At 36.3% G+C, this 27,006-nt stretch overlaps 1 long non-coding RNA gene across 3 annotated transcripts; it reads left to right on the top strand.

Annotated features, from left to right (window-relative positions):
* Window positions 1-4,213: 4,213 nt before the first annotated feature.
* On the top strand, window positions 4,214-26,287 carry LOC311435982. Of its 3 annotated transcripts, none has more exons than XR_014692513.1 (5): window positions 4,214-5,508; window positions 7,145-7,294; window positions 8,230-8,356; window positions 9,479-9,621; window positions 24,216-26,287. It is a non-coding gene; the product is annotated as an uncharacterized lncRNA (long non-coding RNA). The 3 variants fall into 3 exon arrangements; XR_014692515.1 differs by having other exon boundaries at window positions 4,214-5,515; XR_014692514.1 differs by having other exon boundaries at window positions 7,145-9,621.
* The last annotated feature ends 719 nt before the right edge of the window (window positions 26,288-27,006 follow it).

The following is a 27,006-nucleotide window of genomic DNA, read 5'->3' as shown; positions in this document are numbered from 1 at the left end:
ACTAAAAGCACAATCTTTATTAAAACAGACATCAGAGTTATAGAGCTGACCTCACGAAAAAGCCCGTTGCTGTGTTCTAGGGTTAAAAACAGAAATAAATGAGACCTCAGTTCATTACCATTCTTTAAGTAGAGTAGAGGTAGTGTAAAAGGACATCTGTGAGTAGTAGTGACAATTTATCTCATTTTGTAACAGTCACAACATTTCTTACAATAAATTCTTTGATACTTGATATGGCATGAAATATTTCTGATGGTCTTTAATGACAAAGAAGTATACACATGTTCTAATGGTGAATATGTCTCTTTACATTAAAATACACATTGTTATTATGCTTCACGATGATCTTTTACTTATTCAGGTTAATATGCAAGAATCTAAAAAGGAGAGGACTATTCAAAAATTGACAAAATTACAAGTGATTTTTGAATGTTTGACCTTACAAAAGAAGTAAGACACAGAAAAAGGCTACTAGTACTTTCCTAAAATTATGGTAACATTTTGAGAAGCTTTTAGATTTAGACTTTGAAATACAGTTTTCTGAGAAGGCTTTCATTAAATCCATTTTATTTTTATTTATTTATTTATTTATTTATTTATAAAGACATTTTATTGAGCCTACATTTCAAGAGTTTTCAAGCAGGCGATCAGGCCCAGTCAGCATGGGTTTATGAAAGGCAGATCCTGCTTGACGAACCTGATCTCCTTCTATGACAAAGTGACACGCTGGGTGGATGAGGGAAAGGCTGTGGATGTGGTCTACCTTGACTTCAGCAAGGCTTTTGACACCGTCTCCCACAGCATTCTCCTCAAGAAACTGGCTGCTCTTGGCTTGGACTGGCGCACGCTTCGTTGGGTTAGAAACTGGCTGGATAGTCAGGCCCAAAGAGTCGTGGTAAATGGAGTCAAGTCCAGTTGGAGGCCAGGGCTCGGTGCTGGGGCCGGTCCTCTTTAATATCTTCATCGATGATCTGGACGAGGGCATTGAGTGCACCCTCAGTAAGTTTGCAGATGACACCAAGCTAGGTGCGTGTGTCGATCTGCTTGAGGGTAGGAAGGCTCTGCAGGAGGATCTGGATAGGCTGCACCGATGGGCTGAGGTCAACTGCATGAAGTTCAACAAGGCCAAGTGCCGAGTCCTGCACCTGGGGCACAATAACCCCAAGCAGAGCTACAGGCTGGGAGAGGAATGGTTGGAAAGCTGCCAGGCAGAGAAGGACCTGGGAGTGATGGTGGATAGTCGGCTGAATATGAGCCAGCAGTGTGCTCAGGTGGCCAAGAAGGCCAACGGCATCCTGGCTTGTATCAGAAACAGTGTGACCAGCAGGGCTAGGGAGGTGATCGTCCCCCTGTACTCGGTTCTGGTGAGGCCGCACCTCGAGTACTGTGTTCAGTTTTGGGCCCCTCGCTACAAGAAGGACATCGAGGTGCTTGAGCGGGTGCAGAGAAGGGCGACGAAGCTGGTGAGGGGCCTGGAGAACAAGTCCTATGAGGAGCGGCTGAGGGAGCTGGGCTTGTTCAGCCTGGAGAAAAGGAGGCTCAGGGGCGACCTTATTGCTCTCTACAGATACCTTAAAGGAGGCTGTAGTGAGGTGGGGGTTGGTCTGTTCTCCCACGTGCCTGGTGACAGGACGAGGGGGAATGGGCTTAAGTTGTGCCAGGGGAGTTTTAGGTTAGATGTTAGGAAGAACTTCTTTACCGAAAGGGTTGTGAGGCATTGGAACAGGCTGCCCAGGGAAGTGGTGGAGTCACCATCCCTGGAAGTCTTTAAAAGACGTTTAGATGTAGAGCTTAGGGATATGGTTTAGTGGGGTTTGTTAGTGTTAGGTCAGAGGTTGGACTCGATGATCTTGAGGTCTCTTCCAACCTAGAAATTCTGTGATTCTGTGATTCTGTGATTCTGAGAAAGTTATGATGGAGTAAGGAATGAACAGAGCTGGCATTTCATGTGGTACATACGTACACCTCAAGCCTGCCAGAATTTTACTTTTATTTTTTTATTTTGTTTTTGTTTTTATTTTTATCAGCCTTGGTGGGATAATTCATATATTTAAGTTAAATATGTGGCAAAACATGCTTTTGGAGGACTGGAACCTATAGCAGAAGGGATTAGAAGGGATTAGAAGTACTACCTGAAGTGCAGAATTTCAGAGTGGTCTCCTCCCAAACACAGTTGATCCTGAGTGTGCCTTAGGGCATACCAATCCATCTGACCTTTTCTCTTATGCAGAACAGAATGCTGTCCCCAGAAGGTTTCTGGTAAAGTGCAAATTTTTTTGTGCTTCTTGGATAGAAACTGGTCTTAACACACTTGCACAGCTCTGTTAGTCCTACACCAGATCCAGCACTTCCACATTTGTCCCAGTAAATGCTTAAAGGTCCCATGGCAAGGAGAAGGCTAACCAAGCTGAACACAGCTTCCTAATGATTGGGACATTCAGTATTTTACTATTTTGCTGTGTATTTTACTTTTAGGAGAACAGTGCTATTAGATGAAACATTCTGTTCACTTTCAGAGCATTTCTAACATCTATTTTAACATTTTCCAACACTCCTGGAGTACTGGCATCATACACATACAGGTGCACACACCTATACAAACATATGAATAAGTATTTATATATAAACACATATGCATAAATTACCAGGGGCAGAAAGGCCTCATCAATAAAATATGAAGACTTATGAGTACGTTATTTTTCTCAACAAATACTGTAATTTTTAAAAATATGCTTGTTTTTAAAATATGCTTTCCCATATTGAAAATATAATGGAAGTTTCTCTTTTAACTATTCCATTTTAAGCATATAAAGAAGTCTGAAATGTCAGCTAAATATCCTGATAACACAATTTAACACTTAAAAGAGAAAACTGAGCATTTTCAGATTATTTTGTAAGCATTTTAATTAGCTTCTCAAGAATAACCACATCAATTTCTCAGGCCTGCCAGTGTTCCCATCATAACAGTATTTCAGCAAGAATTTCACACCATTACTACTTAAACAAAGTGGAGAAAGCATTTTTTAAAAGTGAGAAAGGAAAAAAGGGGAATATGCTGACAGAACAATGGACCTGAAGTCTGCAGTACCACATACAGCAGTCTCTGAAGTTAATTGATAACCACCTGTTTTTTCAAAGGACATAATTTTTTCCCACCTGATCACATTCCTAGCAGTACTGGAAACAAAGACAACTTCTGAAGGACTTCAACACTGGACTATAAAGGTGTAACTTATTTTCTTGAAGGCTGGAATAGTGACCTTCTGTTCTCCCTACCAACCTAAATTTTGCTGTGATCCTATGACCCTATTGTTATTATGGAATTCAATATGTTGCACCACAGCATGCCCTCCCTTTTTAAGGTAGAGGTTACACAAATACATCTTCATTGTCTTTAGTTGCTGAAATTTATGTTTGGTTTATTAAGGGAAACACTGATTCTTAGCAAACCCATGGAAAAGGTAATCATGCTGACCTTTCTAACTGCTGTGCAATGGAATCAGCAAAAAGAGAGAGCAGATAAGAATAAATAAAGAAGGGATATTTGCTACTGCTATTTGTTGTTTCTTCTTCTTCATGAGAATAATGCAGTTCAAAACATTGGGCTGTCAGCACAGGACATGTGTTGATTTTAATAATTAAGCACTGTTGGGTTGCTGACACTATTAGTCAAGGGTCAGTAGACATTTTCATTACAATTGCCATTTTCCAAGACTTCCTAACTGTCTCTTTGATTCACGCTGGGCTGAGCCTTAGTGTGTAGGTTATCAACTTCTTGGCATTTTTTGCCTCACCATAATAATCTATTTTTCAAGTTTTCAAACTATAGCAATTTAAGATTGTTTCAGTCTGTTTCCATTAGGAGCCTGTAAGCTGGGAGGACGGAAGAGAGCAGGGATTTTGAAGCCTCATTTCTTCTCAGTCTCTAACAAACAACACTGAAGCCTCGGGTCCAGAGACTGGGTAGAAGAGAATTGCATGTATCAGTGGAGAACTATGGGAGCTGTGGAGGCAGTGTTTTTCCAGTCTTGTAAGAAGTTTCTGGGAAGCGGGTTACTTTTCTTTGAATGTAGTAGAAATCTCTAAGAGACACAAGTGTGAGAAAAGAAAATAGCCTCCACAATCTACACAGTAGATGGACTTCAACTACTTGTTTTGTTATGAGTTATTTGGGAAACATGCAGCAGCTTTTTTTTTTTTTTTTTGTCCTTTTTTCACCTTTTCCTCCACAACTTTGTATTGTGTGGATGTAACATTTCTGGAACACTTCCTTGCAGGCACAAGTCCTGAAGCTACTACAAAAGTTTACCTCTTCGGATGATGACATCTGCTGCAACGTGGTGCTCAGAGCATGAGTGGACCTGCTCTGCTCTACCCCCCCCCCTATTGAAAGTGCCATTGAAAAACAGATTTATAAAACATGATTCTGCAACCAAAGTCCCTCAAACATTTAGATCAGTGTTCAACTCCAGATAGGAATAATAACTTATTCTTTTTCCATTGTTCATGTACATTTAGTTACTAAAGGAAGCAGAATTAAAACTTTATACTACCTATGTTTTCTATATCCTTAAAAAAAAACCACTCCATCATCTGCATTTGAACAGAGAATTTATAAAAGATTTATATCTTTTATCACATTATATAAATTTTTACTTTAGAATGTTTTTCTATCAATAACCAGTTACAAAATTTATTGGTATGTATTTGTGCTAAAACATTTTTTAATAAAAAATGTATTTACATTTAAACAGATTTGCATTAAATCTATGTCCAGAGAAAAGTCCCACCAAGAATATTTCCTATTTATTGTCAATGGTGATAAAACTCTCAGAGCAACCTTTAATCAAACTTAGGGTGCATCTGTGAACTCTGTGAACGTTACCTGATTTTTGTTCATGAAGACATGAACAGACATCCAGTACACGCTTTCTACAAACATCTGCTCCCTTCTGTCTCCATTACTTTTGCCAAGTTGTTTTATGGTTTGTATTTCAAGCTAAGCTTGTTTTGGTCAAAGATTTCATTAGAAGCAAATAATTCAAGCTCAAGTTAGGGAGATTTGGGAACCTAAACAATTAATAGACATACACTAGGAAGATTTGTCTGTATTCTGGCTTATCCAGTTCTTGTCAATCATAAGAACCAATCATTTCAAAAAAAGCCATTTACCTATTGATTCAAAGAAACTTGCTGATATGTGTTACATGAATTATATGACATATTAGGAAAAATACAGAAAAAGAAACAAGCAAACAAACAAACAGATCTGCTTCAAATGCAATGCTTGAAAACATAAATAGTAGAACAATTATATTGTTTCTTGAATTTTGACTACTTCACAAATGTAATCATGAAGCATGAACCTGCACAGCTTCCTTGGTTTGTTCAGCCCAGAGCAGAGCAGGCCAAGGGGAGGCCTTGTGGTGGCCTGCACCTTCCTCATGAGGGGGGCAGAGGGGGCAGGCACTCAGCTCTGCTCTCTGGGGACAGCGACAGGACCCAAGGGTATGGAGCTGGGACAGGGGAGGGTCAGGCTGGGTGATAGGGAAAGGTTCTGCACCCAGAGGGTGGTCGGGCACTGGGACAGGCTCCCCAGAGCAGTGGTCAAGCCACCAAGCCTGCGGCAGTTCAAGAAGCGCTTGGACAGTGCTGTCAGACACATGGTCTAATCTGGGGGTAATCTTGTGTGGAGCCAGGAGTTGATCCTTGTGGGTCCCTTCTAACTCAGGATATTCTAGGATTCTATTGTTTTTTATGTATTGGTCTACTGTACCTCATTTTTCTTCAAGTTCAATCCTATTCAGATAAAATCAAGAAAGAGAGCTACAAAATCAAGTGAATTCATATTTTAAAAGAAATATTTATTTACTGTACATGAACTGGTAAATTCTTTTTTAAGAATTTACCTTTTTTCTTACTCTCTATTAAGTTTTGTATTTAAGCAAAATGTCATCAAATCTGTAAATATCTATGTATTTATGTATACATTAAAAGAAATACGACCAAAAGAATCAAAACCACAAAAGTAAATATTTTTGTTGTTGTTGTAAATACCAAGTGAATCCAATTATTAGAACTCAACTGCACTCGTGTCTTACTATTTTTTTTTTTGGTGTGTGTGTGATATTAAAAGCAAAATACTGAAAAGTTTCTATATTTTTCATGTGATGAAAATTGTTTTGGTTTACTTTGAAAAGGTCAGAAATAAGTGTATACACAAACACTTTCTACAGCTTCAAAATAACTATTCAACTTGTGGTTGTAAGTTTTACTGTTTCGCAGTTTCAGCTATAAAGGCTCTGAAACTGCTCTGAAATATTTTTTCTGAAGGGAGAGAACATCTCTTCATGCAGTTATTACAACTACAAAGGAGTCGTGAATGAAAATGAAGTCTGTAACTATATTACCTTCTCTACAATTATAAGTGTGGCAATTAATTTTCTCAGAGCTTGAACCAGCACTCCAGTTTGTGAGTCACAACAAAGTAAGCTTTGGAAAGTTTTATAGATAACCACTCATTGAATAAGTTCACACTGACTGTTAGAAAAAAAAATAAAAATCTATTAATACACTCCTCCAGAATTTTCTGTGTAATTACCCTGACAAGATAAAAATGCATATAGGTTGATCAAGAGATTGTTAAATAGACAGGTAAATGATAGATATCAGTTACATGTGGATGACAGTTTTTGAAATGTATTTTAGAATTAGCAAATTCTCGAGTCACAGATTTCCTGAGAAGAAGGTGTGTCTAAAAGGTATTCCGAATTCATTGAAACCTGAGGCAGACAGAAAAAGTCAGGCAGGATAAGCCAGGATACCAGCATAACACACTGCTCTGCCTGGAATTTTTAATGTCCCCTTAGCTGTACAGCTTCACAGATAATAGTTTTCTTCGCCCAAGACAGTTTTTGATATTTGGGAAAAAAAAAAGTACTCAGTTTGACTATGAAAAAAAAAAAAAAAAAAAAAAAAAAAAAAAAAAAGACCTTGAAAATGTTATTAATTAAAAATTTAAAACATAGAATTCAGCAAGTGAATCCAACAAATTTTTGTCTTTAATTTTTCATCTCTAAACATGATTTTACAATTTTCAACTAGTTGTTCAATTATATTTCAAAAGGATAATTTTTTTTTTCAGACAAAGATTGAAGACTTTTCTTTCATTGCTCTGGGGCCTTGAGCACACCGACAGTCTCTAATTGCCCTGATCAGCCTGAAACCATCATTATCTGCAATCCTCCTCTGCAACTGCATCCCCTGCCAAGGGCTTCAGCTGCCTGTGCTGGAGGTCAGTGCTTAGTGTCACAACTCTTGACCTTGGATCAGGCTGCTGGGAGAGGTTTCTGTGTGCACCCTGCAGCTTGGGGGCCTTGTGCACACTTGGTGTAGGCAGGTATGCGGTGCCTGGTCTTGCACTGACCTTGACCCTGACCTCAACACTGCTTTTGACTCACAACTGTCAACATTCACTGATTGAAAAAAGATACAAACAAAAAATCCTAAATCCAAACTTATTCTTCTTGTTTTACTTAGTATTTACCATACATGACTGTTTACTTCTGCTGCCTTGGAGGAACTGTGAGACTAACTTGATTGATGTTTCTAAATATCAGTCCTGTGAAACCTGTGATGGAGACCTTCCCATAGAGAAGTGCAAGTAGTTTAGTCATCAAGCATGTTAGACACACTCTTTAAAGACCACACATTTAGAGAGTAGCTATTCCTCTCCCACTGTTTTTCTATCTCATGTCTTAATTATTCTAAATCAAGAAAGAATATCTGGGCAAATGATTAATTACACTCATTAAAAATTATTTTGATGGGCTGCACATTCTAAAGTGTGGCATTCGTTTGAATTAAAAGTACACATTATACCATAACTTTTAATGAGGAGTCATATCAATATGGTTTGACCATGGAGGTATCATCTACTTGTTCCACTCAATAAGCTCTTTTTCAGGATCTGGCAATGATTAATTATATATAATTACAAATGATAATGAGACTACAGAGCTGGGAAAAACAGTAGTATGAGATTTGCTTGGTGATCCTTTTTTTTTTTTTTTCTTAAATTTGAGGTAGTAAACAATGGTAGCAGCAGGTTCATTAAGGGAATAAGTACTTTTTATGAGCAGTTAAATACTAATTGTAAAGATTGTTGGATTCAAGCTGAACTGTATCTCTCTCTCTTTTTTTTTTTTTTTTTTTTTTTTTTTTAATTAGAAGAACAGCTAAGGACATCAATTTTAGAGGAACCACATTGTTTTATCGGTAGTCTAATCAGACATTTGAGACCCAGGATGCTTGCAATCAACTTCAGCATACTGGCATTACTTACATGTGACAAACCGTAAGAAAAACGCAATTTTCTTTGTTTCTTTTTGCTTGTCTCTTGCAGTTTCAGGCTGTCTTTCTCTTTTCATATTATCTGAATTTAAAACTTCATTTCAATTGTGTATCTGCAGGACAAAGAGAAAAGTGGGGTTCGCTATTTTTGATAGGGAAGTTATATATTCATAAAATAAAAAGAAAAGTTTCTGTTTTGGGTGGACTTCTACTCACTAATGATCTGACTCTCAACATTAAGAAAATGACCCATTTTTCACTTATTCTTTGCTAAATTTACTCATCATCTCTAACTTACCATCTGTACAAATAAGCTTAAGGAAAAGGACTTGAGGAATACTAAGCAGGAAAGGAAAATTGCATTAACAGTATTTCCTGGCTACTAAAGGTGGATGAAAATTGAAATTTCAGCCCTATCACACATTCCAGTATTTCTACCTTTGTTTTGTATCAGATAAAAGTTAAAATGCATTCAGATTTTCACAGAAGTGAAAATTTTAAAATTTCCTACTTTTAATTGTTAAAACCTTATCTTCTGATTAGGAAAAAATATATATTTTTTTTTTTTTAAAGCCAAAATTCTCAGAGCAGCTGAAGTCCACCAAACGTTTGATCTTTTCTTTTCCAAAAACCAAAATGTGCTTTCTTTCACCTGTTCATTCTAATACATACACAGTGTGGAATAGGCAATTAAATAAAATAAATGAACTAGCTTAGAAAGAAGTCAAAGCAAATCTCCGCCTATACAATTCTTTGCCTAAGGAGAAAATGACAAAGGGAATGGAAAATGCATGACTAAAATTCATCAGAGTGCTTAATGCAGTACTGGAATCTGCTCTTACATGATAACAACGGGGGCACTGTAAGAACCTCTAAAGCAAAGGAGTCTTTCCTTTGTATTGTTGTACCAAACTGAATCATCATTTTTGGTGTTCATTTGTTATTGAGATGTGCCTATATCTGCAGAAACAAGCTACTTGGTGCAGAAAAAAGAGATCAATATATCAAAGCATTTGACACTCCGGACTCATATCCATATCATAAATGTCTTGAGAATTTTACTACAGATTGAATTTTATCAGGTTCCCCCCACTATAAATGTTCCCACCTTATATTTGTTTTGAAGCTGTCTGAAGAACAAAATATTGCTACAGATCAAACCAAATGTTGCTGGATCATGTCTGTGCACACTTGGAACAGAGCTACATCCTCTGGAAGGAATCTGTCTTCTGTAAACTGAAAACTTTGTCTGAACTGAGCCAATGTGTGGTAAGTGGGGACTACTGGGAGATGAACTTCAAAATTTCAGTATTTTTTTCAACCAAAAATTCTAGTTTAAATGCAGCCTGTGTCAGACGTAATTGTCTACAACCTGGTAGCTACAGTTCGTGTGTTCATGGTCTAATTTCTAACAATGCACCACAAGCATAAAATTAATGTATTACAGTAATTTTGAGTAGGGGAGGTCCATAGTGGAGTGTGGGAGACACATCTGATTTTAGAGATACAGACAATTTACAATATAGAAAAGACTACCCCAGGTATGGTTATCTACACTCTTCATTGTCTTTCAACACTATTCTATAATGGTTTGACAACCTCAAACTCCCACATCTTACTATGTATAGAAAAAGAGCAGTGGGGGGATCTTCATATGGCACAGCAAGGCATCCAGTAAGTATTCATAGTTTAAAATAACACTTAAATGGGCTTTGATACAGCCTTCAAATTTATTTATTTATTTATTTAATTTATTTATTTATTAGCTCAAAGCATCCAAAATATTAGCTACATTAAATAGCAATTATATCAAAGGAGTATTGCTTAAAGACCAGACCTAATTCTTATGTAGGCTGGATGTAAGAAGTCTACTTGGCATGAAGTGTCTTTACCCCTGTGCTGTTTGAGAAGACAGACATATCTTTCGTGTTTGTTCACACCCAGCTTCTGTATATTATCAAAATTGCCAAAATCAGAGAAGCTGGAGTTGATGCTCCTATCTATGCCCATCTGAGAGCTGAAACTTAGAGGAAGTGCTTGAACATCTTGGATCTAGAAAATCATTTGGTAAAGGTGCTCACACTTAGTCTCACTGAAATCAACAACATCAGGCCGCTAACACAATGCTTTCATTTCAAAATGTAGAGAAAGGAGAATGGTATCAGTACTTAGTATATAGCTGTCTGATAATTAGGACAGTCACCTAAATAGGGCACTACAATACATGCCCTCCTAAACCAGAAGGATTTCCAATCCTGAGGTCTCTCCAGCAGGATAGCTTGGCCTGGAAAAGAAGCATCCTCCACCTTTCCTGTGAAAGTCAAAGCAAAGAGTGCATGGGACAGAGGGAACCACATATGAAAGATAATAATATAATATATATATATAATATGAAAGATAATACTATAATAAGATAATTAAAAAAATAATTTAAAATAATTTAAAACTATATATGATTTTGCAGCCAAGTATTAGGAAGGACATCAAGCTGAAAAAGCAGGAATTCTTTGTATTATAAGAAACATGTACTGGATAAACTTGAAAAGAAATGAGGCAAAACAGCAAGAGTCTAATTCTTTGAAGAAATTGATGGGAAAGAAAAGTACAAACCCTGATTTAGAGTGGACAGAGTTGCTGTTGCCATGACCAATATAGCTTGCCTTAGGGGGAGAGATTGGGTTCCATTCATAGCCTTATGGGTCCTACTAACTAAGCAGGTCTCCCAGTGGAAAGAATTAAGATTTCTGGTCAGAGATTCACTTGGTCAAATCTAGACACCCATAACCATCCTAAAACAGATTAAATGAGTTGCATGTCACAACTTTCTTCATTATAAATGGAGATGAAACCAGATTAGAACATCTCAAGTAAGATAAGGCAAGGCTTACTTTTGTGACTTCCTCTCCTGAAGAAGTTGTGGTGACTTTATATGCCTAAATCTGGTGTTTGTAATTAACATTTGAGTACTCCAGTGAGTCACTCTACTACATTAGACATCTCAGCCTTTGGTTATATCCAGGCTTTACTGATACAGGTAAATCCAGTTTCTCATTATTTGCTTCCTTGGTTAGCAATAGTCCAGCAAGAAGCAAATCCACAAAGAAAAAGAACAAAGAAAATGAAACACAGTATAGGTGCAAAAATATTTTAAATGTTAAGTGGTACGGTACTGTGAACCACAGTGTAATTAGAACATAGCCACTTAATGCTGCAGCAGTTCTGATTACGTACATCAACTGCCTCTGTGCATTGCAAATCTGGAAATATGTTAGAAATGCCAATTTAAAGGTGTTTCTATTTAAGTTAATGGCATGGAAAAATCTAAAAGGTTTGTTCCATGAAAATAATCATCTTGGTTTACTAGCCATGGGGAACTTTGTGCAAAAGGTTTTGAGAATGTCTTTTATAGTTTTACATATATCTTTGCTTATAGTAGCCTGATTCATAAGTAGAAAACAGATTATTATAAAGTTTTACTTATCTTACACTTTCAAAATTGCTAAGTAGAGATAAACAGAATGGGCATGTTAAGATTTCTTTTTTTTTTCTGATTAATTTTACGGTAATTCAAAGTGTTTCAGTTTTAAATGAATTGTTTGAATACTAAATTATGCAGCTTTATGATCCAAGAGATAAGCAGAGCTCTAAAGATGCCTCTGAGACTTGAAAGACAGCATTAGAAGCTCATTATTGCCGGCACATTTAACATGGTTAAAGTAGGGGAAAATAGCCATTAAGTTAATGTAATAGTTAAACTGCATTAATTTGAAAAACTGCCCAGTGAAATGCTTACAGTGAGAATGTATCTTTTTCTTTCTTTTTTCTTTTTCTTTTTTTTTTTTTTTTAATTCTGTGGTATTTTCAAATATTAATGAGTCAAAACATTTGAAGAGTAGTCCCTTTCAAGCGTTTTAACATAACTTTTACACTTGAAGATATGTTCTGTTTATTACTCAAATGCATTTCAGAGCATCAATATTTTCTAAAGAGAGAAAGGCAAATGTTAATATGCATAAAAAATGAGTTCAGTGCTTCTGGGTGGTACAAACAAACAAAATAAGCTTCACCCCTCCTTCCCATTAGTCCCTTCATCCACTGAGTCCTTTCTTCTAAACATTGTTCTCTACATTTCACGGGAGTCTGGATAGTTTTTAATGCTTCCTTTTGTCTTTTGGAGCAATTAGGAGAGAGTTACAGTTGCTTTCAATCTCATAGAGGAAAGAGAACTACAAAGTGCTAGTAAAGTCCACAGCAAAGAAACATAACGACTGCCACCAGGGGGTTAGATTTAATATATATCATGTTTCCAAAAATGATGCGATCAACCCCACAAAAGTAAAGTTCAAGGTAATCTCCAATATGTCTCTATGTACATACGAGTCTATACTTATTCCACAGTGGCTGAAGAATACAGCGTAAGGTTTAATGTCCCTTTCAGAATTTTTTGGGGTAAGTTTGGCACCTGCTCTGCACCCCATCATACAGGGATCTCTCACACTCTGTGCTGCTTCTGTCCAACTGATTTTTAAGTTGTCTTTGATGGCAGAGGAAGACAAAGAAAGGAAACGGACTGGCCTCTGCTCTTAATCTCAGACATGGAATGAGCACAAGTGAACTTGTAAACCATGAACTAGACTGATGAAGATCTAGAAAAAGACAGCAGACCCAGAATCACTCACCGCTTCACTGCTGAGAAGTTTTCAAGCAGCCTGATATCCTCCTCTTTACCATTAGGAAAACATGTGCCTGCTTTGAAGATCTCTCTTTGTTTTTTCTGTGTTTTTTTTTTTTTTTGGGGGGGGGGCTGGGGAGAGGAGTCTGCACCACCATATTACAGAAAGAAATAATTCAGGGGAACCACTCGATGTGCTTTGTTCCTATTTCCTTCCCATTAGCTATGACTCCAAGATTACAATGCTCATTCTTCCTCAGCAGCAGTGGATGACTCAAGAGCTCGAGAACTGAAAAATCTTCCTTCTTCTGTGGAAGAGGGGTGCAGCTCTCCACTGTCTATGTTACTTTGCAGTAGAAATCAAAGACCAGGGTGCCAAAAGCAAGTACTGCAATTTTAACATGGAGAGAGAAAAGCACAAGATGGAGAAAAACAGCAGGAATATTTTCCACCTTTACTTTTTAAAGTAAACTGAGCCCTATACTTCCTGAATCTCCAGCCAATATTATAAGTTTCACAGTGAAACTACATGTATTTTATGATTTAGCACCAAAAAATAAAAAAATAAAGCGGTGCAGTTAGCCCAACTGGTGTTCCACTATTACATGTCAGAGACATTCAGTAAGTACACAGTAAAGTTAAGGTAAGGACTCTATAGCTTCTGATTCCATTGAAAGGATAACATTTCTGGACAGCAACTCAAAACTGATTGAGAAAAGCATGCTATAATTTACTGTTCCCAATATCTACACCGTGCATTGCCTTTCCTGTTCTCTTAGTTGCCTTGAGCACTACTGAAATTTAGTGCTTTTAAGTAAAGCTGTCTTAAAAAAAAAAAAAAGAAAGAAAAAACACATACATGTATTTTTAAATTATTTTCCTCTTATACTTCAATATTCTAAAATATTTACTTAAACTTTTTTGCCAACAGATCTCATAATAATTTCATTTTGAGAAATTTCCAAAGAACTATTTTTTTCCTGCAAGGAGTTTTTGAGATCAGCTTAACAATTTTCCAAATCTGAAAAATGGTTGCCCAATATTCGATGTCAGTAGAGTGACTATATGAGCAAATAGAAGATATTTTTCCCTTCCCACTGTAATTCCTCCTTCCTGAATTTGCTACATTGATTATATAATTATACATGTATAACTTCTGCTGCCATGAAATCTGACCAAAGTTAAAAAGAAAGAGGTACTACACTAGAAAAAGTAGCAAATAGCTTTTCACTTGTCCACAGCATCACTCTGTCTCCAAAATCAAATTTAAATAGATGACTTTCTGATATTCATTACAGTGAAACCTGATCAAAATTTATGTCCCTCCAAACAACAACATAACATTAATTCTATGTAAAATATGTGCTCCCAAATAATTATACTTACACAAAACACAAAAGCTTTCTGTTTGTATATAAGTAACTAATATGTCCTGAAGGTCTGTCTAGCTTAAATCTGTGGATTTAAGTAATGTCCAAACAAATATCTTCTTTTAAAATTTCCTTTTCTTTTGGATATTAAAGTATAAAGAATGTCTATCAGGATTTTGTACCATTATAACAATATATTGTGTATCTACGGCAATGCAGATGCTTATAATTTGCTCCAATGGTAAAAATTTTAATTCCATTAATTAAACAGGTTGTTTCCCCTCTGATATTTTTATGTTCATTTTGTATTTTCTTTTCTGTTCATGGTCTTGATTATTATTTGAAAAAATAAAATAAAGCCATGCAATTTATTATAAAGCAATATATGATCAAGCTTTGTAAGTTAATTCCAGAAAATCTAAGCAACTTTCCATTTAATACGGAAGTAGAACTTTAATGTTGGTTATGATCTCAAGGAAGCTTAGACAAATTTGCTTATGAAGTTCAGACCTTGGAATTCCATACTCATTTGTTCCATACTTCCATACTTTTCTCATACTAATTAATTCTCCACAAACTATGAAGTAGCTATGTAAACTGAAGGAAAAGCTCTTGTGAAATTTTTACAAGATTTCATTTTGTTAACTCCATCTTTCCCCAAAATGATGTTCTGTCAGTATCCATTCTATTTTAGCAATGGCTAGCAAAGCTGAAATGGCAGCCTTATATGAAAATATATCCCATATTTTTAAATGTTACAGCATGCATAATGATTTCTCCTAATTGTTCTACTTAGCTTGCAAGGTGATGTTACACAGATCAGATGACATATCATCAAAGAAGATAGTCAATCTTTTTGAAGGAGACTCAAAAGTATAAATTGCAATTAAACTTGAAATAAAAATTCAGTTCCATAATTTAAACATACTGCTAATTGCTTCTTACCTTACAAAAGGTTATATTCTTCTCTCTCCAGTTAATGCAAATTTCCATTAACAGAGAATATTAGGATTCCAAAGTGTTGGACAGAGCAAAAAGAATATAGACCTCTTTAAACTTAAGTACCTACAAAATACCATTAACTGATGTAAAGTTGACAGTCAATTAGCCACTCATGTTTTAAGTGCTTTTAGTATTTGGAAGAAAAACACAGAATCACAGAATCACAGAATTTCTAGGTTGGAAGAGACCTCAAGATCATCGAGTCCAACCTCTGACCTAACGCTAGCAGTCCCCACTAAATCATATCCCTAAGCTCTACAAAAAAAAAAAAAAAACATCTCAGCCATTAATTTTGAATTGAAAATAAGCTTCTGTTAGTTGATGCTAAACTTTTCCTGCCACAGTAGAAAGGTTTTTATAGTGAACAATAGGGATTCTGAAAAGAGCTATCATAAATCAGACTGGCACTATGTCACCTTTTCTTAAGAGTGCTTAACACATTGCATTCATATAAAGACTGGGTTTTCACTTTAATATAATATTGCCAAATTTCAACAACTTGTCATTTAAGATTTTATTCCAAGTACCCGAGTATGGCTCATCATTTTCTTACCCCTGAAAAATTCAGTAAAGTAGTTCAGTATATGGCTTTACAATGTTAAAGATGCATTTCAGCTTAGAATTATAGAGCATTTCATGTGTTCACACCACAGCTTTCATTGACTTCGCTTGCAGCTGTGTGTACTCTGCACCTGTGCAAATCAGACTCCAGAATTTCACACTGTGTGCCCAGAAAATGAGGAAAATATGCAATCCAACCACCTGTGAAAAGTTTAACAGTTTGATCCCCAAAAAGTTTTAATAAATAAATAAATATGTAGAGCTTTCCATGCTTTTCTAGCAATGAGAAGCTCCTAAACTCAAGTTATTTGAGTATTATTCTGGGAGGACATGTGGGGGTCTGTGCTTTAAGAAATGTATTAAAGCTTTTACATGTACACTGGCTCCCAAAATGACCTCTGGATTATATGACAAATCTCTATTTCTATCATAGCAATATTCGAAGAACGCCACAGCAGGATACAACAGGCATGTTTACACCATGCTACAAAAGCCAAGTTATGTGAATTTATCAATATTTTCAGCTGAAGGCTTAAAGCAGGTGAAACAGATCAGTATACCCCCACTAGACCATCCTGCCAAAGGATTTATCCTACTTGCCATAACTGCCTCTGTCTGAGATTTTACAAGCATTACTGTGGTGGGATGCATGACTCATTACAAAGTGAGAAAGTTGTGGTAACAGAACTTTATAATGGATGGACTTGGTCTCACAAGTATAGCCATTTAAATGAGACTTGTTTTCTCCAAGGCTGCAAGCTTTTTTGTTTGTGATATATATAATTTCAAAGGATCAATGGAGTGCTTACTTTATGAAGAGAGGCAGCTTCTTTCTGATACTTCAGTTCAACTATTTAATCCATTTTTTGTGATTACTCCATATAAGACATCAGAACAAACAGATTTTAGCTTGTCTTGTGAATGACTTTCAGTTCTCATCACTATTTTGTCACAAGAATACATTAATTTGGTGCAATTTTCCACTTTTTTTCATTTATTATTTTAGCTGAGAGAATAACAAGAACGCATGATTACTCATTGAAATCACATGACATTGATGATGATAATACACATCATTTGCACAGAACCCCCAACACTGTAGCTGCAAAGTAGTAACCCTCAAATTCTATTTCTATTCCTTTTTTTTTTTTTTTGTTATTGTTGTTTCTCCAAAACATCAAGTGTTACAGCAATTCACCACAGGAGACTGTACTATGTACAGGCAAAACACTACACAGCCCAGCAGAAAGATATTTTTCTATTTGCTGATAATGCTAGCTTTTTTCCTTGGTAGAAAATGCATTTCTCTTGATCTCACGTGTCAATTTAACATTCATTAGAGAGCCAGAAGAATTTATATATTGTCTCAGTGGGACAGTATAATATATGACTTGTTTCTTTTATTTTGATTTTTATTTTGTTCCAAAACTATCTTAGTTAAACTTGACCAATACCCACTTGAAGTAATTTATGATGGTCTCAGAGGCACTGAACTTCTTAGCTCTAAAGCTTTGTTTAGTTTGTCAGCTTCAGACATTAGGAATTGCTGAATCCAGTAGCCCAGTAAAGGCATGGCTGACCTCTAGGCCTCATGGTCTTACACAATCACATGGGATACACACACTCTGCTCTCTCCAGGTGCATGTGGAATAAAGAGCCCCTCATCCAGGAAAAATAGTTTGAAAAATAGATGGAGTTTAATGAGAAGACGTGACAAAACATGGTGAGTTGAGGCAACTGTCAAACCTTTAGGGTCACTCCTCATCACCATGCACGGAAGCAGTTTGAGGCCTCTTTGAATTAATTCAACAATTAAATCACAGAACAAAAAAGATTAAACAGAATTTTGTGCTTGGAAGCAGATACACATAAATCAAACAGTAACGTGATCATGACATTGTTATCAGCTTTGCTTCCAGGTATTTTCTGGTTAGTGACCATCATATTATCTTATCATATCTTTCTTATCATATCTTCCGGCAGGTTTTCTCTAAGTGAACTCCTGTCATTGGTTTCCCCTCTGTGAAGTGAATACAGGCTGATATGACTTCATTGATTTCATGATTTTTTTTTTCCTAAGTAGAATTACACCACTAAATGCATATTCTTTTCCAAAGCTTTCTACAATCTTCAGGCCTGATGACTGATTTACTTAAGGCAACTGCTCATTTCTTAACTTGTGTCTCCTGCAGGAATGCAGTTTTGTTTCACAGAAATACCCCTTTTCACTCCATTTAAAGATGCCTTTGAAATATTCCACTCTACCAGCAAGGTTTCACCAGTCTGAATGTGTTTTTATCTGTAAATCTGCCTAGTTACAGTTGCAGTGCATCCGCCAATTCTAGCAGATAGATGGATCTACCCAGATTGCACCTTCCCATCATAAAATTAAGCACCTAACTTTTTTTGTTTGTTTGTTTGTTTGTTTTTGTTTTTCAAAAAGCTGCATGTTCATCATGCAAACTCATAAATAAGGACAGTGAATATGCTTCCTTACCAGAGCTTGAGATAGAGTAGACATGATGTTATAAATAAATAAATAAATAAATAAATCAGTTGGGCTTCCTGACCCTCAGAGATGGCCTGCTGAGATCTGGAAAAATACTGGCAATTCTCTGAGGTAGTTTTGCAATGTAATAAAGGTTTTGCTGCTGGAATCCATCTCCACATTCATTGGGCTGTACATCACTGCATCTTTGCTGACTTTAGGGCTGTATTGCAGGCACGAGTGATGTGCAGTGGAAATCAGGCAAGCAGATGAAACCCAGTTACTCACCTGTTTTAATTCTTCATAGCATTGAGAAGAAAAAAAAAAAAAAAAGAGTTTTAATTTTAGAACTCTATGTTTTCTTTTAAAAAACAGGTTTCTGTGTCATGGCCAAACTATATATTTATTTATTTTTTTTTAAATTAGAACTGATTATGCAAAGTCATGCATTGCCAATTATGGAGAAAGATGTCCCAGAGGGAATAAAGCAGTATATACTAGAAAGAGGATTTTGCTAGTTTATTCTGTAACTATCTTTGTGGAGGATCCCTGCTGCTTTCTTTGAAACCCTTTACACTGATTGATACCGGAGTCTGTGTGGGTTACTAAATATGATCCCCTATTTTAATATTTTGGCTGTTCCAGAATGGGTGAGCATGATGCAAGATTCCCTCAGTATCCTGCAGCTCAGAGAAAGAAGATTGGGAGAATAAGTGTTTCTGTATTACTTCTGCCCAGACATTTCATTCGTATTTTGTTGGCACTGCCATCATGACTATACATTTCTATGACTATTTCTGTGTTTGCAATGTAGATCCCTGTTTAATCACTACTGAAATGAAAACATCACTCCTTTTCATGCAGAATGCTGCACCGTCTACAGGGAGATCCTGTGAGAATCAGGGATTAACTTTTTAATCTTTTGCCTCTGGTCTAACATTACTTATTATTATTATAGTAATCATTCAATTGCCTTGACAGAAGAGGAAGGTACATTCCACACAAATCTTATAGCCCTTTTCTGTGGAGCGAAGTGTTCTCTTTTTCTGCTAATATCAGAAAATGCAATCCATCCATCAAATTGTCAGACATTACCTACAAGGCAGATTGACAGATTTTGTTCAAATGAATTTTAGGAAAGCTGAATAAATCCTTTTAAAAAAAGATAGCAACAACTGCCCACAGCACCACTTGGACCAATTCCTAATCTGATGTAGCTATTTGAAGCTTTTCCTGAATTGTCTGGGGCAATATGGAAAGAGTTGAATTTGGCCATATCTATAGAAAATCGCTTGCTACGCTACTAACTTTGTCAGTCTGGGGACAGAACATAGCTTTTCTCCTGCTATGGTATATGTAGACTCCATTTGAACTAGATAACTGGTGGAAGAACACCTGATATTGCAGTTTTTATTATAAAGTCATGCTTAAATAATTAATAATTGCATTATTGCTTTAATAAACACTGAAGGTACAATAAAACTACAATTAAATTTGCTTTATGAGAAGAAAATTATAGTGTCTTTTAAGCTCTGTTGTTTACAGTTAAGCAATAATATTACTCTTCTGTGACACCTTTACAGCACTTTCAACCTTCAGCATTAAGCTACAGTATAGCCAGTTCTAGTTTGTTCGAGGTAGTTCTCCATCGATAAGCAGAAAGTAGGATCAATATGTACAACTTGGTGCTCTGTAGGTAGGAAAGTTCTTCCCCTGAGCTTCTTGAATATCATGATAAACATGAATTTGAGCTGATATTGTAGACAAAACAACATAGAAGGAAGAGGAATGACTTTTCCATACGTAAAGACAAAGTTCTACCATCCAGAGGATTCTGCCTCCAGATGAAGAGTCTTGAGGTGGTAGACAGCAATCAGGTAGACAGCACTGGCTGAAGTAGAAACATCAGCACTATTAAAAGGACACATGCATTTATCACACTACTTATCTAGAGCTTCCTGTCATGCCTACAAGACCTTACTCTTTCTGGTACCGCTGCCAAAGTTGTTTTCACCACAGGATATTTCTGATCAAATTCAAGTGGAGAGATGAAGTCTGCTGGAACATGGTGATGAGCACCATTGATGAAAACTGGTGTAACACTGCTAATAGGTTTTCCAGCTTCTTCAAAATGGTCTGGTATGAAAAAAAAAAAAAAAAAAAAAAAAAGGCAATGAATTATATGAATTACTCTTCATGCTTTTGGATGGTCTTGTATTTAAGATATCAGCACTGACCCTTGTCTGATTCCTGACAGTTCTGCTAAGGATTGTTGACAAAGATTTAAAAGTCAAGTTTCCCATTTGTTGAGAGTTTAGAATTTTGATGACAAAAGAATCATTAGAGTTGCACTAGCCATTTTTATATAATATACAAGGTATTCACACCTGACCTGATATTGCAGACTGCATGGTACAACATAAATACTTTTGCTAGCCCTCAGCAAACTAAAACAAGCCCTGGGAAGTGAACAGTACAATCATGTTACCTTAGAACTCTAAACACCAATTAACCTTGCTTTTTAGCTCATATTTCTCTTCCCTACATTGTAGTTTATACTGCAGTTATGAACTTAATTAGATAATCTATCTGAATATGTCATGTTTCTATTTAAAATGACAACTTTTGTTAGGTAAGGTTATAAAAAAGTCATATATGTGGGAAATGTAATGACAAAATGTGAAATTTATTTTAGTTCTGAGTGATGGTGAGAATTTATCATTTAAGAGGCAGGTATAATTTTCTAGCAGCAGTTTGCTTTCTGTGTTGCACAACATTTGCTGCTGAGTCCTGTATTTCTCTTCTCCATATGCCAAGAATAAGGTCTTTTTGCATGAACATGTCACACTTGTTCAGTATATTTATGATTCATTCAGAATTGATGAACGGGTGTATGTTGTCACACTTTGTCTTTTCTGTTTCTAGTATTTCTAAAGTGCATAAACTAGATAGGTTTGATGGGAGTTAGGAAGTTTCTCAAGGTTAGAGTGGAAGTTAGAGGGGCCTTGCAACCAAGATAAGAAAAAGAGAAAACTTAAGGGAATTGCACTCACATCTTATATGCACAGAAAGTGCAAGAGAAGTTAGGTAGTAAGTCTACACAGCTGGAGTTCACCTGCAGAACTTTTCACAGCTTGCCCCAAATCTTTTCTTTGCACCAAGGAAGAACCTACCACTGCCTTCTGGTCCAGAGAATGATCTGTTCTCCTGGAGTTAGCATTTTCACTGAACTCACTTAAGATCTTTGATCTACACTTCCACTGTATTGAATTGTTTTATGAAAAGGGACACATGGCTGATTACACAGATGTGGAAAGATAATGCCATGAGGAAAATAAATCATTCAGATTGACTAGCATAACTTCAACCTAGACTCGGTGCTCTTTTCCAGTAAGACCTAGAAATGAACTAGTACTTTAATCCATGCATTCTGAATTACTTGATAAAAGTTAAACACATCTCAGTTAAATGCTATTCACAAGAAGAAAGGTATTGGAATCTGGAAACATTTTCAATGTCATTTCCTGACACCTAACATACAAACTATGTAATTAATCAGATTCCTCTTCCATAGAGTAGTCCTTGTGCAAAAGCATTTAGGTAGTGACAAAATATTAATGATGATAATCTCAAATTCATGAATTCTCTGAATTGATAATAGTCTGAATGATACCAAACTAGTGAAGCGGTACTGAATGACTTAGTTGAACTAGATGATCTTAGAGGTCTTTTCCAACCTAAATGATTTTATGATTCTATGACTTTCCACTTCCCTCCCTCCCCTCCCCTCCCCTCCCCTCCCCTCCCCTCCCCTCCCCTCCCCTCCCCTCCCCTCCCCTCCCCTCCCCTCCCCTCCCCTCCCCTCCCCTCCCCTCCCCTCCCCTTCCCTTCCCTTCCCTTCCCTCCCCTCCCCTCCCCTCCCCTCCCCTCCCCTCCCCTCCCCTTCCCTTCCCTTCCCTTCCCTTCCCTTCCCTTCCCTTCCCTTCCCTTCCCTTCCCTTCCCTTCCCTTCCCTTCCCTTCCCTTCCCTTCCCTTCCCTTCCCTTCCCTTCCCTTCCCTTCCCTTCCCTTCCCTTCCCTTCCCTTCCCTTCCCTTCCCTTCCCTTCCCTTCCCTTCCCTTCCCTTCCCTTCCCTTCCCTTCCCTTCCCTTCCCTTCCCTTCCCTTCCCTTCCCTTCCCTTCCCTTCCCTTCTCTCCCCATTCCTTCTCATCCTTTTTCAGTCCCACCCTAAATTGTCTTAAACTACGTTTCTTGTCATAGCTGAGACACCCTGTTCTGAATGCACACTACAGATGATCATAAAAGGTCAGCTGCTGCATGGAGTGCAAAATTTTTTGCTTGGTGCACATAACTTGCAGGTGTACAGACATATATAGTAAGAGAAATCAGTCAGATGCTTTTTTTTTTTTTTTTTTTTTTTTTTTTTGGTGCTGAATATAGCCAAGTGTTTCTAAGTGGGAGTCAGTTACTGTGCTGCTGAGCACCTTCCAGTTTCAGAAGTGCCAAAATCATCAGTATTTCTCTGGTTTCTCATGTGCCTCCATTGTTCAGCCTTAGTTGAGCTGATCAGAAACTTTCTAGCAAAAAGAAAATACACCAACATATTAATTGAAGCTGAAATGTTTCTCTGTCTCACACTTAGGATACTAGTCTAACATGTAGTGACAGAAGTAAAGTTTTTTTTCTGCTTTCTGTAGAGAAATGCTGGATCAAAGATTTAGGAACTAAGAGAGCAGATGGCTTCCATAACTAAGACCAGCTCTCTAAGCATCATGGGTTATAAATAAACCTATTAAACAAAACTAGTTGGGTTTTGGAGCCAAAGGCAGATACTTTCATGTATTTCCTTTCCTATGTAAACGTTTTAAAGATTTTATTTTTGTTCCAGAATAGAAAAAAAATGTATTTCAGAAGTTCTTGTGATACAAAATTTTCATCCTCCACAGTCTAGTGCATAATGCCAGATACTTCCTGAGAATGTGTGCTTTAAGCTTTCTACATCAGTTGAATTGACTTTGACACATAACAATCTGCGGCTTTCAAAAATAACACCTAAAGAATAAATCTTTAACACTGGTCCAAATGTTTAAGAATTTGGAAGGGAGTAATTGCCAAGGTAATTTCACTCAGCAAGAGCACAGACTGAACTGCAGAAATTCAGTGTAACTCACAAAGCAGTCAAGGTATGCAGAACGTGAAGAAACACCTCACCTGTTTTCACTGCTGCATAAAATGAAGAGGCAATTGAAAAGGGTAATTTTAGTAAATCTCAGAAGATTAAATGGAGGCAATCATAGAATAAGTAGTTCTCCTTTGTATATAAAACACTAACAACAATCTGCTGTCAAAGATGTAATGTTTTCTTATGAACATACTTTGGTTTTAAGAGCTTTAGAGAGAGTTTACTAAGACATCTGCAGATCGGCATCTCAGTGTCCCTCTGACAGCTGTAGCATTGAAAAAAAAAGTCTATAAAAGGGATCAGATGTAAATAAAGAAATGGGACTTACCCATGACCTTCCAGAGATATTGAAAAGTGTAAGGAAATATTACTTTAAGCCATAAATGTACAGTAGAGATAATGCCAAGAGAATTAAACAACCATCTGGTGTAATTATTCATGTTCTCTAAAAATAGTTTGCATGTGAATGTGGCACCATATTTCCGTATATAATTTAGAGGTTTGAGTCTAAGGGAAAATTGCAGAAAATGACAGGAAATAAAGACACTTTTTTTTTTTTTTAATGTAGATTAATGCATTCTCTTCTAGATAAGAAAGCATGGGAGACAGTGTGGTGAGTGGATGGGAACTGGGAGTGAGAAGAGTACTAATGCTTTTAAGGCGAACATGCATGTGACAACCAAAATTCATTTGAAATCCTGCCTTCGTGTTCTGGAGTTTTCTTGATGCTTTGTACAACAGTTTCAGACTGTACAGTTGTCAGGTAAGGAATTGTGTGAATAGTACACATTTTAGATACTGTTATATTCTAAATAAGTGATGTAAAGAAAAATATTGGTGACTGAAGTAGTGCAAAATTTGTCAAAAGAGATTTTTATCATAAAAATAAATCATGGATCTTTGAGGAGGAGAAATTTGTTCATATAAAACCTCTTGATGTTCATACTGCGTGAACCTACCCATGCTTCTAGGAGAGTCAGGCAGTTAGAGAGCAGAACAGACCAAGCTATGTTTAAATACTGTATTCCAACAACTGCAATAAAATTAAATGAGTAAAAACCTGTCCAAGGATAAACTGCAGATTTTTTTTTCCCCACTCTTAATTGCACATTTGTGTAAAAGAAAACAAAATACCCATTTATAACATGGGCAGTACTCTGCAGTAGAAAAAAACACTGGGTAACATGAGAAAAATACAGCGGAGGTATTTTTTAATGATAATATGTGACTAATGCACATAAGTGATAAATTTACAGAGAAAGAATGTAGAATTATTTGTCTTTACTCATGTACTATAACCAGTATTGCAGCAAAAAAGGACATCAAAACGTCTGATGAAAACTAATTTGAATTCATTGCGAAATAAATACCTGCAGAAGGTGTTGTTTGATGCATCATTTCCCAGGACTGAATACATGGAGGATTCTACACATACCACTGTGTACTCTGAAAGCCAAGTTTCCTATACAAACATGAGTAACACTGATGTGAGTTAGCTGTAACTCCCCCATATCAGAAGAAGGTACCAACTCTGTATGTGGAAAAAAAAAAAAAAAAAAAAAAAAAAGAGAGAGAGAGAAAAAGTGAAATGTTATCTCTTTAAAAAATGTTCGGAATGAAAGCTACCACAGGTGCCAAGAATGGAAAGGAAAGGCCAAGATAGTCTCACAGCATTTTGGTGTAAAAAAGCACCATTTGCTCCATGAGATGTATGCTTGATGTCAGTTCTCATTTTCCTCTTCTACTTTTCAGTTGCAATCTAAAGTTTTAGCAGTCTAGTTTTGATAATCCAAGAATCTTAATCAATAGAAAACTATCATATTCCTTCTAAATCAATTAAATATAGCAAATTGGTAGCCTGATAATAGAATCTGGAGAAGGAAGACCTGAGCATGTCAAAGTCATGCCTGTCTGCAAAACTCTCCAAATTTCTTTGACTGCCAGTACAGTCTTTACTGGAAATAAAAGACTCAAAACTGACACAAAAATGGATAATAATAACATTTTTGTGATTTATTTTCAGGAATTCAGGTTGCTGTAACTGTATCTCTACTCCCACTTATTTCAAGGCAATATTGTTGTCCCTAGATGCTCTTATTTTTGTCTCTTTGTTTTATTAAGGCAAGAATTCAAACTAATTAAAGAACTTCCATCTGGTTTTTGTCTTCCGTCAACAGCTTGGCTAAGACCAGTATTCAGAAGATAGCATTTCTGTATGATAATGCAAAGTCTATTACACTCACATATAAAAAGATTAAAATACAGTTATTTCTTTATTTTCTTCACTTTTTGCAATGTTTTGTATGATCTAATAAATATATTCATTAGCTGCTGACAGTTTCATTTTAACATATAATGTATAAGTTAGAAATATTTAGATAGAAAGTGTAAAATATCTGCAGATGGCTCACATCTATTTCAGTAAAATTTGAAACAGTTTCTTCAGCCAACAGCATTCCTTCTAGTACCAAACATTTGTTTTTAAGACATTATTATCTAAGAAAAAGAAAAGAAAAGAAAAAAAAGTTATGAAAGCAATGTATGCTTTAGAAAAGATATCGTGCTGTGTCAAAAGTAACGTCAGGGCATTATGTTGGAAGAATAAAGAGCAATGCAGAGGTGTGTGTTATCTGAGCAATAAAACAAAGCAGTAAACAGCATTCTTGCCATATCTCCTTTTTTTTTTTTTTTTTTAAAGGAAAAAAAAAAGCCTACTTAGTTTGAACCTATGAAAACCTAAATATCTTCTTTAGAACGAAGAAATATCTTCTTTAAAGGAAGCCAATAATGGTGCAAAATAATGGTGGGAAAATGCTTTAAAGAAACTCAAGTTTTTTTCTGCTAAATCCTGTTCCAACTCTTTACTAATCATGCCTTTCTCTTGAAATGTTTTAGGTTACAACCCCCTTTTTAGAGCTGTAATTTTGTATACCATTTACTTTAATAAGTCTGTAAATAACATCTTCCTGCACAGGATGACTAGTAAGATATTCCATGTACCCAAAAAATAAAATGACCTTGGTGGGTTCCTTACTAGGAACAATAGTCATTTGAGCATATGCTATCTATGTTAATTGGAGAAGCTGTTATCTGACAATACTTACACCATTTCTGTGCCAAATTAAAAAACACAAGAGCTTTTTCTCCAAGAGCTATTAATAATGCTTGTTGGAATGGCTGCTTAAATTTAAGGACACTTTTCAAAAATAACTTATGTTTAGAAAGTCTATTTTGAGAATGGAGAAGCTTCATAAGCGAGATTTGAATCAGAATTGAAAAACTCTTATTGCTTGCTGAAACCAAAGAACATAACAGAAAGTGGGTCAAACAGAAGTCGATCTAAAAGTCAAAAGATGTTGAGAACTTTTTACCACAAAGG

The sequence above is a fragment of the Aythya ferina genome (genome assembly GCF_964211825.1).
Source record: "Aythya ferina genome assembly, chromosome: 4".
Classification (NCBI taxonomy): domain Eukaryota; kingdom Metazoa; phylum Chordata; class Aves; order Anseriformes; family Anatidae; genus Aythya; species Aythya ferina.
This window is presented reverse-complemented; position numbering and strand designations above follow the sequence as displayed.